The 14,089-nt window shown below is 28.1% G+C and overlaps 1 long non-coding RNA gene across 1 annotated transcript in view; it reads left to right on the top strand.

Annotated features, from left to right (window-relative positions):
• The first annotated feature begins 241 nt into the window (after positions 1-241).
• LOC111619956 overlaps positions 242-14,089 on the top strand; it is a 48,888-nt gene continuing 35,040 nt past the window's right edge. The window contains exon 1 of the long non-coding RNA XR_002755844.1: positions 242-453. This is a non-coding gene — a long non-coding RNA (uncharacterized LOC111619956). The remainder of the gene's footprint in view (positions 454-14,089) is intronic.

The following is a 14,089-nucleotide window of genomic DNA, read 5'->3' on the forward strand; positions in this document are numbered from 1 at the left end:
TTAGCAGAAAAAACTGTGCAGTCATGCATAAAATAATTTGACTTCTTATAAGTTAATGTATGTCTATTAAACTACAGATAACACTAAAGAAAAGGGCCAATTTTATGTAGGACCAACAAGAAATTTTAGATAAAGAATAAAATATAAATTAAATGTAATGAAAGGAAGAAAAAAAAATACATTGGCAAAGGTGACTTGTGGTTAANAAATATTTTAGTTTCAAACGTCGATTAGTGTGGTAATTGAGTTTATTTACTAAAATAATATACGATAAGCCATCGATCAAAAATGGCGTCGAACAGCGAGGAAGAGCAAAGTTTAAGAGAATGTGAAGCGTACGTTCAGCGACATAATATTCAGCAAATTTTAAAAGATTGTATTGTTCAATTATGCGTTAGTCGACCAGAAAATCCTATATCTTTTCTAAGGGCTTATTTTCAAAGATTAGAAAAGGTGAGAATTTTTGGATTTAACGTGACAATAAGATCTTGTTCGTATCGTTAATAAATGCTATTACAAATCAAAAACAATTGTATTTTTTGTAATTATTTACGATTAAAAATCGAATTCGTTTATAAAATAGGACGTATTGTTTACATTCTCACTCGTTACAGTTACATAAAATATAAACTTGACCTAATAAAATAGTACCAATATGTTTGTGATATTGATTAATTAAATGCTTGTTTACTATATTTAATAAAATTAATATGCTTATCTATTAAATTATCAGAAATAATTCAGAAGGATAATTGCTGTACCATTTTAGTTATATTTCGATAAGTGCAATTTATTAAGCCACACATATCAAAAGAAATCCCAATTGTATGGTGCCTGGTCTCTTTAGTCATTATTATTATTATTATTATTATTTTGAACAAATGAAGTACATATGTATAGAATGTTTCTTTATTAATAAAAAAAAAGTTACTAAGAATAACACTTATTTTATAGGGTTACCATTATTGGCCCTAGATAAGGTGACTGGATGTTCCCGATTTTAGCTGTTTTTAATGTTTGATTGTAGAATCAGTCTTTGAATTCAATGATTTTATTAATGCATCAGTATAATATAATCAGTTTATAGATCAATAAATAAATTTTTTAAAATAACCTAAGTTCAATCAGTTTTAGACCCTATTTTAACTGATTTTGAAACATGTCTCTGGTTGGGTTGTAAATGATATGGTCTGCTTACCCTAGGTTGGGGTTGACAAACCTGTTAAGCGTCAGAATAAGTCATCTGGCACATAACATAGTGTATGATTTTGGCTTACCACCTGATCGTCTGTTTTTCAATCATCTTTATATTTATTTTAATTAATTAATTAATTAATTTCATTTCTTTAAATATCATTTGTAGTTAAAGCTTAAAACTTCAGCATGCAGAAACATTTGAGCTTACTATATGGCACATGGACTCAAAAAGGTTTGTCATCCTTGCTGTAAGTTGTGGTCGCATCATGCGATTTCCAGCTGTGCAGACGACTGCAACTGCAACAAGCATGCATCTTTGTGTGGCCACACATTGTTTGCTGACATTGCAGCTCAGAAACATGCAATCTTATAATAAATCAATAAAATTGCAGTAGCTTGTTTTTGACTACTTCATGAGTTTACCGACATTTAATGTTCTACTTCAGAGTATTTATGGAATTTTAGCCACTTTTATTAAAATGGCAAGCAGTTTTTTTTTCTGGAATGAATAAAAGAAAAAAAGGCAATTATTTTTATAGAGCTGGCGAGAATACACAAAAAGATAAAATTTTTGATAAAATGAAGAATTAAAATTCCACAGGTATTTGTGAGCCTGAATACACTCAATCAATCTCAGTTCTGTAAAATTATCAATCCTCTAACCATCTGCCATGATGATGAACTGTTTTCAATGTTGTCACCATATGACGTGGCACAAAAGCATTTGCTGATTGCATGCGTGTTTGCAATCAGCGCGAGTAGAACAAACTTTTTGTTTCTAGTCACTGTTGCAGTCGTGCTGATTTTCGGAGGGGGTTTACTAGTTAACAGGAACAGTCGTCACAGTTGCAGTTGCCTGTGTGGCTGGAAATCGCATGGTGTGACCACAGCTTTAGGTTTTCTCTAGTCATGTGGAAAATTTTGTCTTTCCCTCACCAACCTTTTATAGGAGTAAAAACTCTTTTTAGTGTTAGAAGAGATCAAAATAAAATAAATAATTGCTTTTTTAAACTCAATATTGTCCTTATCTCTTTTACACCAAAAAGGCAGTTTTTACTTTTATATATTTCTGTATTTATATCAACTATGCAAAATAGTTACTCATTTTATGTAATTATATTACATTAATTACATATGATTTATAATTGGATTCATAAGGATAATCAACAAGTATATTTAATGAATTCTTATATTACCAATATCAATACTGGCATAAGCTGGAACTAGACAGTAACTAGAGAGACAAAATACCTTATGCACTTAGTCTAGTTTCTTATATTACTTTGTTAAATTAATAATATAACTTTTTTAATAAAGATAACTAATGTTGGATTTATGATAGAAATGAATGAAATTGTCTAGAACAGTGTTTTTCAACCTTCTTGAATGCGTGACCCCTTTACAAGTTAAAAAATTCTGTCGAACCCCCTAGGGCCATATTAAAACTATATCAGTGATTTTAAAAACTATGTATTTAATTTTCTTTCTGTTGAGACAAATTATTGTTGATTAAAATGAAAATTTCAGAAGAATCGACAATAATTTAATACACACAAAGTACGAAACTTTCTTTAATTCACTTTTTCCGCCATCATTTTCTGGGATGGGCCATAATTCTCACTGGAATTGTAGTTTTTTTAATGTAGTGTAGGACCTATAAACACTTGTCTTTTTCTTCTACCCGCGACCCCCATGTAAGGCTTCGCGACCTCTCTGGGGGTCATGACCCACAGGTTGAAAAACACTGGTCTAGAATATGAATCTCTTGGGAGAAAAATGATATTTTAATTATATATTAAAGTCAAACGATTGTCAGGTTATAGCCCGATATAATCTGACAATTGTTTGGCTTTAATATATTTTAATTTGTATATGGGAATAAAGTGAACAAGTATAATTGATCAGTTTACGGAAATGTTTCTTTTATAATTACCTAAATATAATAGGAATGTGACTAGTCTACTTACCCATTTAATTTCAAGGAAGGAATAGTGTTAAATATTTGTATCATTTGCATAATTATGTGATTAAATAGTTTGATTTTAAAAATATTTTGTTTGTGAAATATATATTAGCTGACATGTATTTTATTAAAATGTAAGACTGACGTGAGAAAAACCTTTCCTTGTGAGATTTTTTGGTATTTTGCTATTGTTAGTGTTTGTATTACAATTCATTTGAAACTTGGATTATTTTTCAATCAGGAAAGTACACAGAACTTGATATCATTATGGTGATGATAAAAAAAACTGCCAATGTACTGGTTACCAAAAAATATTTGATCAGAAACATTTTTGACCTTTGTTTAAGACATCCTTAGCTGACAGAATAAATGGAATCTGTCTGAATTGTTTGTCATTCCAGCTGACAGAATAAAGTGAAGGTCAAAAATATTTCTGATTAAAGATTTTTAGTATCCAGAACTTTAGTAGTTTGTTTTACTATTATTATCTTTTAATAGTAACGTTTTTTTGTGTGAGAAAGGCTAGAAGTATAATGGAAGGGAAAAAATGTTTTTAAGATGTATAAAGAAAAGATGTCAGGATATGCATCAAGTAGATATCAATATCTCTTTCTTACATCTTCTTTTTCATTAATGTTTACATTTTCATTTTTTAATTGTTACATGTAAGAATTTAATATTCTTACATTACTTTTAACTTTAGAAGAATAGAACATACCAACTTTTCTGTTCTTATTATATTTGGTCATTTGTAATACATTACACACTTGCAAATCTGAACTCTTCATAATCCAATCTAAGTCTGTTTACTTAGTGATTAAATATTCCAATAAAAAATTAATAATATTTTTAATTTTACAAATATTAATTCATTAAAGTTTTAGGAAGGAACAATTTTTTAAACAACACGTAATTTTTTAAAATTACTATTTAATAAATTATGTAATGAATTGACTACAGTGATGTTTCTCAACCTTTTTCTCATTGCAGATAATTTTATTTGGACCAGTAATTATATATAACTATGAATTATGCTTATTTATTACATTTATATATGCTTATCTAGAGTTACTGTATGTAACAATGTAGAGTAACTCTAGATTACTATTTAAATGCCACCCATCATCAACTGTACCAGCATCAATACAGTCAAATATTTTTCTGTGACAGGTGAAATATTTTTGCAGACCAGCAATTGAAAAACACTGGTCTATAGTCTTTTTCTCTGGTACAGTATTTCACTTTCAACTGTCCATGCTTGTAGATGGCCTGTTAATTGGGTTAAAAACATTAGCATTCTTTAAGATTCACTTATATTTTTGTTCCAATTATTTAAAAAATATTTTTGAAAAGTTGTGTTCTGTGCATTCCAATTTGGAATATCGTTGGTGACCTGATACAGATCTTGGTTAAGATCGAAAAATGTCAATTTGACATTAAAATTTTTGTTACTGGAAGTTAAAGGTTTAGTTGATGGTGCTTAGCTTCACTTATTGTTAAAAGTGCATTGATTAATTCAGCTTTATATATAATCTCACCAGTCTGAACAATTCAGTATAATTATTAGTTCAGATTAGTGAGAATGCAATGTATTTTAAAATTTAACGGATTTTCTTGAAAAACGTTGTTTGGTATATCATAATAGAAATTCTTTCCAATAATTGCTGAGCTTGCTATAATTTATTGATAACATATTTTCTAGCTGATCACTAATTTGAAAAGCAAGATTTAACTTCTGCGTATTTATGCCTTACTAATAATGTTTTCTGCAATTAAAATTAATTTCCTGATTTCATTAAATTCTTATTCTGATTAACAAACTAGATACTTAATATTAATTGTTTGAACAGGATAAAAAATATTTTAAATCTTTAACTCAACAATAGTTGGACAGTGCCTTTTCAACATTTACAAGAGAGTATTTAGTTGAGAGTAACTGAAAATCTTCAATGTTATCAAATAATCAGATCAAATAATATAATAAAATAAATAATTATTTTTCTTTTGTATAAGGTGATATTTTTTTAAGCTAGATGTGTTTTGCATTTAGAATTTTTTCTAAATTTATTATATCACAATGTCAGTCAATAATGGCCCTTTAGTTAGTACTCTCAGAGTTGGAAAGGACCTAAACCACAAAAAAAAGAAAAAAAAATGTCAATTGATAATTACCAGAGGCTCACCCAGAGGGAGGCCTATAGGCCTTGACACCCTCCAAAGAAAAAAAAACAAATACTAAAAATTTTCCAAAAATCTATTTTTAATTAAAATTTATTTTTCATTTATATTGTGTAGTGTCTTCTATTTCTATACTATTAATGAATTAGCAGTCACAGAAGGTAAAAATTTTATTGAATTCTCATTAAAATTTTTTTATCTGTTCAACTCTGCTCCCCAAAATTAAATCTTGATTGTGCCACTAATAATCACTATATCAAACTAAAACACTTCACATCTTTTTTCCAGAAAATTTATTATTCCACACTAACATTTCAGATGTCTTTAATGCTTGTCATTGGGCAATCTTGTGTGGAATGAGAAATTATTTATTGTGACATGGTCACAATGCTGGNTATATTGAACAAGCAATTATTTATTGTGACATTGTCACAATGCCAGGCTGCAATTTTTAATCGTAGTTTAAATTTATTTAATTTAAACTATATGCTCTCCATCTCAAATTAGTAGTGTCTTGCCTCTGTACATGAAACTTTTCCTGCTATCAATAGAGTCATGTCAGTCATCTAACATTTTTCAAGGGAAAATAAAGTATGCATGAATGAAAACAGGTATCACATATCAAAATACCTAACATAACTGCAGTAGTATAAATGTCCAACCATATTCATCAATTGTTAATCCATTCTAAACACTACATAACCTTGGCATTAACTTTAATCTCTGAAAAAAATTTTTTCTGTGTACCTGGAGACAAAATGTTCTTAAATCACTGTCCTTTCAGCATTTTTTCAGCTGTGGAAATAGAAAAAAAATCACATGGTGCCAAGTGGTGAATAAGAAAGGTGGGAAACCACAACCATTTTATTTTTGATGAGAAACTGTTGAAAGAGATAGCTGTCTGAATGGGGGCACTGTCATGATAAAACAACCAGTTTTGAGATTTCCGAAGATCTGGTTTTTTTTGTCTGACATTTTCATGCAGGTGCTTCAAAACATCTGTGTAAAAATTTTGATTCACATTTTGACCTTGTGGAAGAAATTTTCAAAGAATAATTCCCTCCCTATTGAAAAAACAATGATCATGTTCTTGAGATTGCACCTCAGTTGATGTGCTTTCTTTGGTCTGGGTGAGCCATGATTTTTCCATTGAATTGATTGTTGTTTGGTCTCAGGGTCATAGCTGTAAATCCATGTTTCATCTCCCATAATCACTTTCTTCTCTGTTGCAGTCTTGCCAGTTTGAAACAAAATTTCATGCACACACAATGAAAATTGCAAATCGATGAAAACACAGATTTAATCTAAATAGCAAGAAACAAAAACTATATACAATAAGGGCATGAAATTTGGCAGAAAGCTAAATAAAAATGTCTGTTATGCATTCTAGTTTGCACAAGTTCAGCACGTCACCAGTCCCGGAACTTTTTGACTGCATCTCGTATACATGTAAAACTAAGAAATTATTTTAAACATACTGTTGTAAAAAAATTAATCAGTGATGAAAAATATGCTTTTCCTGAATTATTAGTTTTAAAAAAATACTAGAAAATCTTTTCTGAAGTATCTTTAATATTATTCTTTCTCACAATAGTATATTTAAAAAGAATCATTTTAGAACTGCTCTCTTCATAAATTAATACTTAGTTTCTTTAATGATTTGATTCCTATGAAATTGAGAATTACAGCATACTGTCAATTGTCTGGTTTGTGGATTATTCATACATTCTCATGTCTTGATAAAAATATATATCAGGAATAAAAATATTAACATTAAAATAAAAAAATAATCTGTTAACTCTTGTTATTTAGTATGTTGGGTGTCAGAACTATTTCCAGAAATTTAAAGAATAAATTAAATGATTTAACAAGTATAGTAAGTTGTAGTATTCAGTGTGATGAGAATAAGAAACAGGTATAACATAAAGAATAAAACTTTAATTTTTTACAGTATGAACACAAAAAATGGATCAGGTCCCAACTCTGTTGCATTGTTAATGAATACTTTTATACAACAGTATAGTACAATCAAGATCATTACACAAAAGGAACTTGTCAACCACTTTTCAGGATCCACACACGGGTTCAAATCACAAAAGTATATACATAAAGATCAGCTGCACTTAAAACTACCTTACAAACTATGTTTTTACTCTAATTAATGCTAAACAAGGGAAGAGATGTTAGATAGAGAGAGAGATTTACGAAGAAAGAAGTCTTAGAAAGGGGTTCCCATTGCTTCATGTATCATGATGAAACCTTCCAAATATACCTTTGAAGTTTTCCTGGATTTCACTAGTACAGTAGACCCCCCCTATAACGCTTAGATACGTTCCACGCTAATCAAAATTTACGTTGTAGGAATGATTAAATACATGAGCCAATTGCAGCCCGATAGGTGTAAACTTTACGGACTAAGGCTGTTTGAAAGGTTTTCTTCTATAAAATTAACCGTTTCTAGACTAATTCCACTCAACATTTCCAAAACATGTGTAGTTTTTTGGGAGTAATCCGTATAGACTATGCTATAAACAAAAAATTATAGGATTACTTACCAAGTGTGTACCGTTCGACTACACCGTTGCTTAAAGCTGGTTTTCGTTGCGGAACAGCACATGAAACGGCGGCCGCAATTTCTAATAAATAATTTTTTGCAGAAAAATAACTTGACCTTTGGAGACATCATTAATATAAATAATTTTTATGGCCGTTGAATAAGAAGTGTTTCTTTCACAAGAAATGTATAAAATTAGTGCTGTATTAGACTTACGGTACCTAATTTACATACTGTACAGACGATAATAAACTCAACTTACTAGCCTAAAATCTCTGTAGTGTGTTGCCAGGCGGCAGAAAGCATATATATAATTATAATAAAGTTACAATAAATTAAGTTAATATATAATTATATATACAGTACCTAATTTATATATAATTAATATATAATTATATGTACAGTACCTAATTTATATAATTAGCAAACTCAATTTAGCCGCTCCGTAGCGTGGCGCAGGGTCGGAGGAAAGTAGTTCGGCTGCTCATCCACTATTGGTCCAGACTCTATCAATCTTGTCGCGAAACGATGTTATAGGAGGTACGTTATACGAAAGTTGCTACAATTTTTTTCGCTACGTTATAGGAACGTACGTTATAGGGGGGTCGACTGTATATCTATTTTCTTTCTTAGTTGTCACTTGTTCTCTTTTCTTTTGGTCTTCCGAAAAGGATTTCTCATTTCAACTCTCAGGACTCACCGGTGCTTTCTGTACCGACCATATATCTTAGCGGTCATACCCTGTCGCTTCTCATGCTACTCCAAGCCTGGAGCTTGTCCTCTGTACATCTGCCTTCCTTGGGAACTTGACCAAAAAGTGCTGACTACACTGATGCTTACCCTCAGGGCCTTCTCCACTCTATTGTCTAACGCTCATACCCATGGAAGTAGGGAAAGGGTGGAAAGTTCTCAAACTCAGAAACAAAGGAAAATCAAGAACAAAAGGGCAATTGATAGGCTAGAAAAGGGAAGTGATAGAAAATGAAAATAACATCACTTAAAAATTATACATGAATAAATGGCATCATGCCACAAAGTGCAGTTGATTTTTGAAAACTACAGATTTACAATTATGTATATACTGTATTTCTTGTTTTTTTTCCATTAAATAAGTTGTAAAATTGTTTTAAGAAAATATTTTGAATCATTTCCTTATGAATAAATCATCAATATCATAAAATTAATGACATTTTACTACAATATTTAGCTGGCAATCTGTTATTCTCAGTTAATAATACAAGAAATTGATTGTGAATTGCATGGCATGAGTTCAATAAATTTTTTGGAATTTTCTTTTTATGTTGAATGTTTCATTCAACTCTGATCAAATTTAAAGTTTATTAATTAGTTAATTATGGTTCTCCAAACTTAACTTTATTCATAATATATAAACTACTATGTTAAATTTAATTTGAAATTAAAAACTAAATAAAAGGAAAATTGATTAGCTTTCAATAAACAGAGTTGTGGATTGTCCGTGTTTCTGTATTATCTGTGCATTCATTACCTGGATAATCAGGAGTATACTGTATTTTGGAATGTTTTTGTTTTAAAATTAAAAGAAATTTTAAAAAGTTGTAAAAGTTAATACTGTCATAACTCATATGCATAAGTAAGTTTTTGATATTTTTATAGTTATCTTGAAAAAATTGCTGAAATCTAACAGATGCCATATCAATTATTTTCTTATATTCTTTTTTATTTAACTTGTTGCTATATATCTGTAAATTTTGTTTGTTATCTAAAAATGTAACTTCATAAGTAACATTAGAAATCTCCAAAACAAAACAGAAATTCTTGAAATTGTCCACTCTTAGCATTTCTGTTTTGCTTTGTACATTTTTCATATTACTTGTAAATTTACATTTATTTACTTCAAGTACAGTACATAATCTAAGAATTATTCATTTGGTTCTAATTATACATATACTGTACAATATAATATTTTTGGAATTAATTCTTAATGGACTGTTTTTTAATAAAAAATTCATCATATAGTAAAATATATGATGAATTTTTTTTAATTACCAATTACTTTTCATTTGAAAGGAATTAAATTAAAATTATCCATTTATAATTTGTTATATTTCTATATATTTTTTTGTTTTCTTTATTTAGCATTCTAGTATGTTATTTTATATACAATTTTTACATGAATTAATAGGATTATAAATTGTTACATTTCAGTAGGCATTATCTCAGCCACAACCAATGCACAGGCAAATGATTTAATAAGTTTTTACTGGAATACTGGAAATCTAACAAGATGGCAGAAGTAAACAGCACTACATTGGCATTTTCAGCTTTATTTTGTCAAGATAACTCTGTGTTAATACAGATGAATAGTAAAAATGGTGTTAATAATATAAATGTGGAAGTGGACATATTTGCATCCTGATGAATGTAATGAGCATCAATGTCCGTAAATATTGGAATGCATTTTAGTATCAGTACGTCACGGTTCTCAACATATTGTTTGATGCATACTGGAATGTATTCAATGATTTTGGGAGATAAGTGGAATGTAATTAATAGTAGTTTGCATATATATACAAACGTATTTTATTTTTAACTTATAAACACCCATTTCCTCAATTCTAAGATTTGTGTTTTCACCTATTTTACTTATCAAAATAGAGACATCTTAGAATTGATGGTGTCTTACATTTGCAGTCCAAAATAACAATTCTTAGACTGCTTTTTATGAAGATTATTGATACTATTTATTGAGATATTTTCAACTTCTAAAGAACTGTCAAACAGTTGTTGAAAGGGAATAAACCTTTAATTGAATTCTTAATTTTATTCCATTTTTGAAATTCTTTACAAAAATAATGGGACAATGATGTGTTACATATTGAGAAAATAGTTATAAAAAATACAAAAAAGTTAGTGGCTATTTTTCAAGTATATCTTGACTTGCAATACTAGAAATAATGAGTTAAGTTAGGTAAAGAAAAATGATAATTTACACATTAAATACAAGTAATTGTGAACCCTGCAATTATCAGTTATTGTGATAAACCATACAGTGTATCAGTTCAAGTTTTTGGCTATACTGCTTAATATTCACATCAGTTCAACTGAACTTTGCTGATAAAAATGAGTTTAAATTAAACACATTAGGTTTCCACAGTCCTTACAGATCCTTGAAAGTTCTTAAAAAGTGCTTAATTTTCTATAGCAACTCAAACAAAATCACATAAAAATATTTCTTTATGAAAATCATTCACTGCTGACCAATCAGAAACGAGATAATAAAACAGTTTATAGTTATGATTTAAGTGATTTGTTAATGAGTTGTTCACTTGAACAACCAAAACGAAATGTTTTTTTTTTTTTTTAATTATTATTTATTGATGATATTGGTCATATTTAAAAATGCATATTGGCATTTGGAACAATTGGTTTATACACTGTAAAGTACATCAGAAAATAAAGTGGATGTGAAAAAGTCGTGTCTGGTATCAACATTTCATGATGTCTCAAAATATAAATTCATTTTTATAAAATAATTAAATTCATCTTATCGGTATAATAATTATAAGTGCAGTAAACTAGAACTTTGTATAATAATAATTTTCATAACACCTTTCTTTCTTTCTTTTTTCTAGCAATTTCTTTAATGCAACTGACATTTTTGGTGATTTTGAATTGCCTTCTTCAGGTTAAATAAAATCAGAACGTAAATTTAAAACATTGAGTTCTTGTGATTTTAAATTTACTTTCTGATTTATTTTATAACTGACATTATTTTTATTCAACCTGAAGAAGGCCACTTAAAATAGCCAAAAACATTAGTTACATTAAAGAAATTACTAGAAAAAAGAAAGGTGTTGTGAAAGTTACTGGTATAATAAAAATATTTTTTTGAAAGACCTGTTATAAATATTTTCTGGTTGAACTATGCAATTATGTAAAGTTTGATTGTTATTCAAAAATAACACAAAACAAATTCTAGGATTTTGTATGAAATTATATAGAACAGAATATTTAAGAGTTTGCAGTAATTTCATTTCTTAAGTTTGCACTGATAGGAGAGGTCACATATGATGGGAAACAGATTTGGCAGAGGTTTTGCTACAAAATAGGTCTTATTGAAAGATGATCATGTGGCACTGGTCATTCTTTTATGAGTAAATGCAGTTTGAATTTTACAAAATTTTTTATTTAGTTTAAATAGCAGAAATTTGAACTTCCATTAGTAGAATTAGATTATGCAGTTGGCAGTAAATAATAAACTAATGAATTGTGGATTGTAATATTTTTTTATTATTATTTCTTCTTTCTTCAATTGCCATTATTAAAATACTTTAAACACAAAATTTTAATTTTAATATTATTTTTCTGAATTGTTTTTTTTCCTTATTTTGTAAAATTTAAATGGCATTTTCTTGTGAAGAGATGGCCAGAGCCACATACTTTAAAGGCATGCAGTTATCTTTCAGATATGATCTATTTTCTGACAAAATCTCAACCAAATTTGTTGCCCTCCAGGCATGAGTATGAGGTGTAAACATTTAGCTTTCACTTGTTTAAGGAATTATGGAGTGGTTCACTTATGTCAAAAACTGGCTTTTTCTTATAGAAGAAAATTTTAAACTGAAAATGTTTAGATTTAGGCATTAACTATTACCCGTAAAGATATTTTTAATAATAATAAAACTACTTGTACATTTTTTTATTGAAGAAATAATTTTTTCCATAAATAATGAATAAATTAACCACAAACTTAACAATAAAAATTAAACTTTGTTGTATGAAATGTTTTGCTTATTTGTTAAATACTAACCAATTATAGGGTTTATTCATATTTATTTCTTCTATAATTATAACATACAAATTTTATGCTTTTGATTTAATCTTAAATGATTGGAAAGACTCATTCCAATCAATTCTTTAGCTATATTGGTTCAATCAAAAACATTTTAAAATTGATTTGGTGCATATTAGAGTTGATAATGTCTTAAACTCAAGGAAACAAAGGATGGTATTTTATAGTATATAAGATGCATTCTCCATTTTATCACAGAATATTTAGGAAAAAGTAACATGTTACAAAATAATTTTTTTGTAAATGACTAAAATGATAAAAGTTACAAAATATATAAATATATTTGTTTTGAATAAACACACTGATATATATTACAGATAAATTAATGGATTAAACTTAAATAATTTTCCTTATAAATATTTATGTTTATATGTATAAGAATATAATTTTGACTGCTGTCAAATTTTCTGCAAAAAATTGTTTTTATGCATCATAATCTTCGAGGCAAAAAGTCAAATCAAAAACTTATTATATAAAATTATTTTATTTTTTTTATAATGTTAATATTTGTTTAATTGTATTATACAATAGATTAGTAGAAAAATTATAATTAAAAAACACCATCTTAAAACATGTACATAAAGAAAAAACATAATAAGTGAAAAGATAAAAAATTTGTTCTGTACATGTCACTTAGCTGAAGATATGAAACATGACTTGTATTAACAATAAGAAAAGCTCATATGATATTACTTATGCTGTATTTTGGAGATGTGATACTATTCAAGGCATTTCACTTCTTTGACTCTCAAGGCACTTCTTGAGAGTCAAAGATCCTTTAAAAATACATGGAAGAAGTTAAAATGTGTTCACATTTCTGTCATGTCCAATCACCATGAACAGACAGTCTTCCTTTACAGAGACAATGTTTTATTAGATGCTATACTTCTGTAAAATTATGTAAAACAGTTTAAAACACATCTTCATACTTCCATCATGGACATGATGAAAGTATGAAGATGTTTTAGTTTCTTCCATGTGTTTTTAATGTGAAAAATATCATTACCATTTTAACCAAAGATTCATTTATCACAAATTTGTTATACAACAACTGAAAAAATTGATTGACTGAAATTCTTTATATTTGTTATTTTGTTTAACTGTATCAAGTTGAAAATACTTTTTAAAAAGTTTTATTTTTTTAAATTAATTTATAAATAAATTTTAAAAACTACACAGGTATCTTTTAAGTATCACTGAGTTTGTAGAACTTGCACTAACTTAGTTTAGTTTAAAAAGCAAATTCATAAATTTTCATTTTCTTGTAACTTTTAAAGATAATTTGTCAGCCTTGAATACATTAAAATACCTATTTAATTAGTTTATTAACATACCCTATTTAATAAATAAAAGTGATAAAGTT

Source organism: Centruroides sculpturatus, unplaced genomic scaffold, assembly GCF_000671375.1.
Source record: "Centruroides sculpturatus isolate CEXI.00-Female unplaced genomic scaffold, Cexi_2.0 scaffold235, whole genome shotgun sequence".
In the NCBI taxonomy this organism is placed as follows: domain Eukaryota; kingdom Metazoa; phylum Arthropoda; class Arachnida; order Scorpiones; family Buthidae; genus Centruroides; species Centruroides sculpturatus.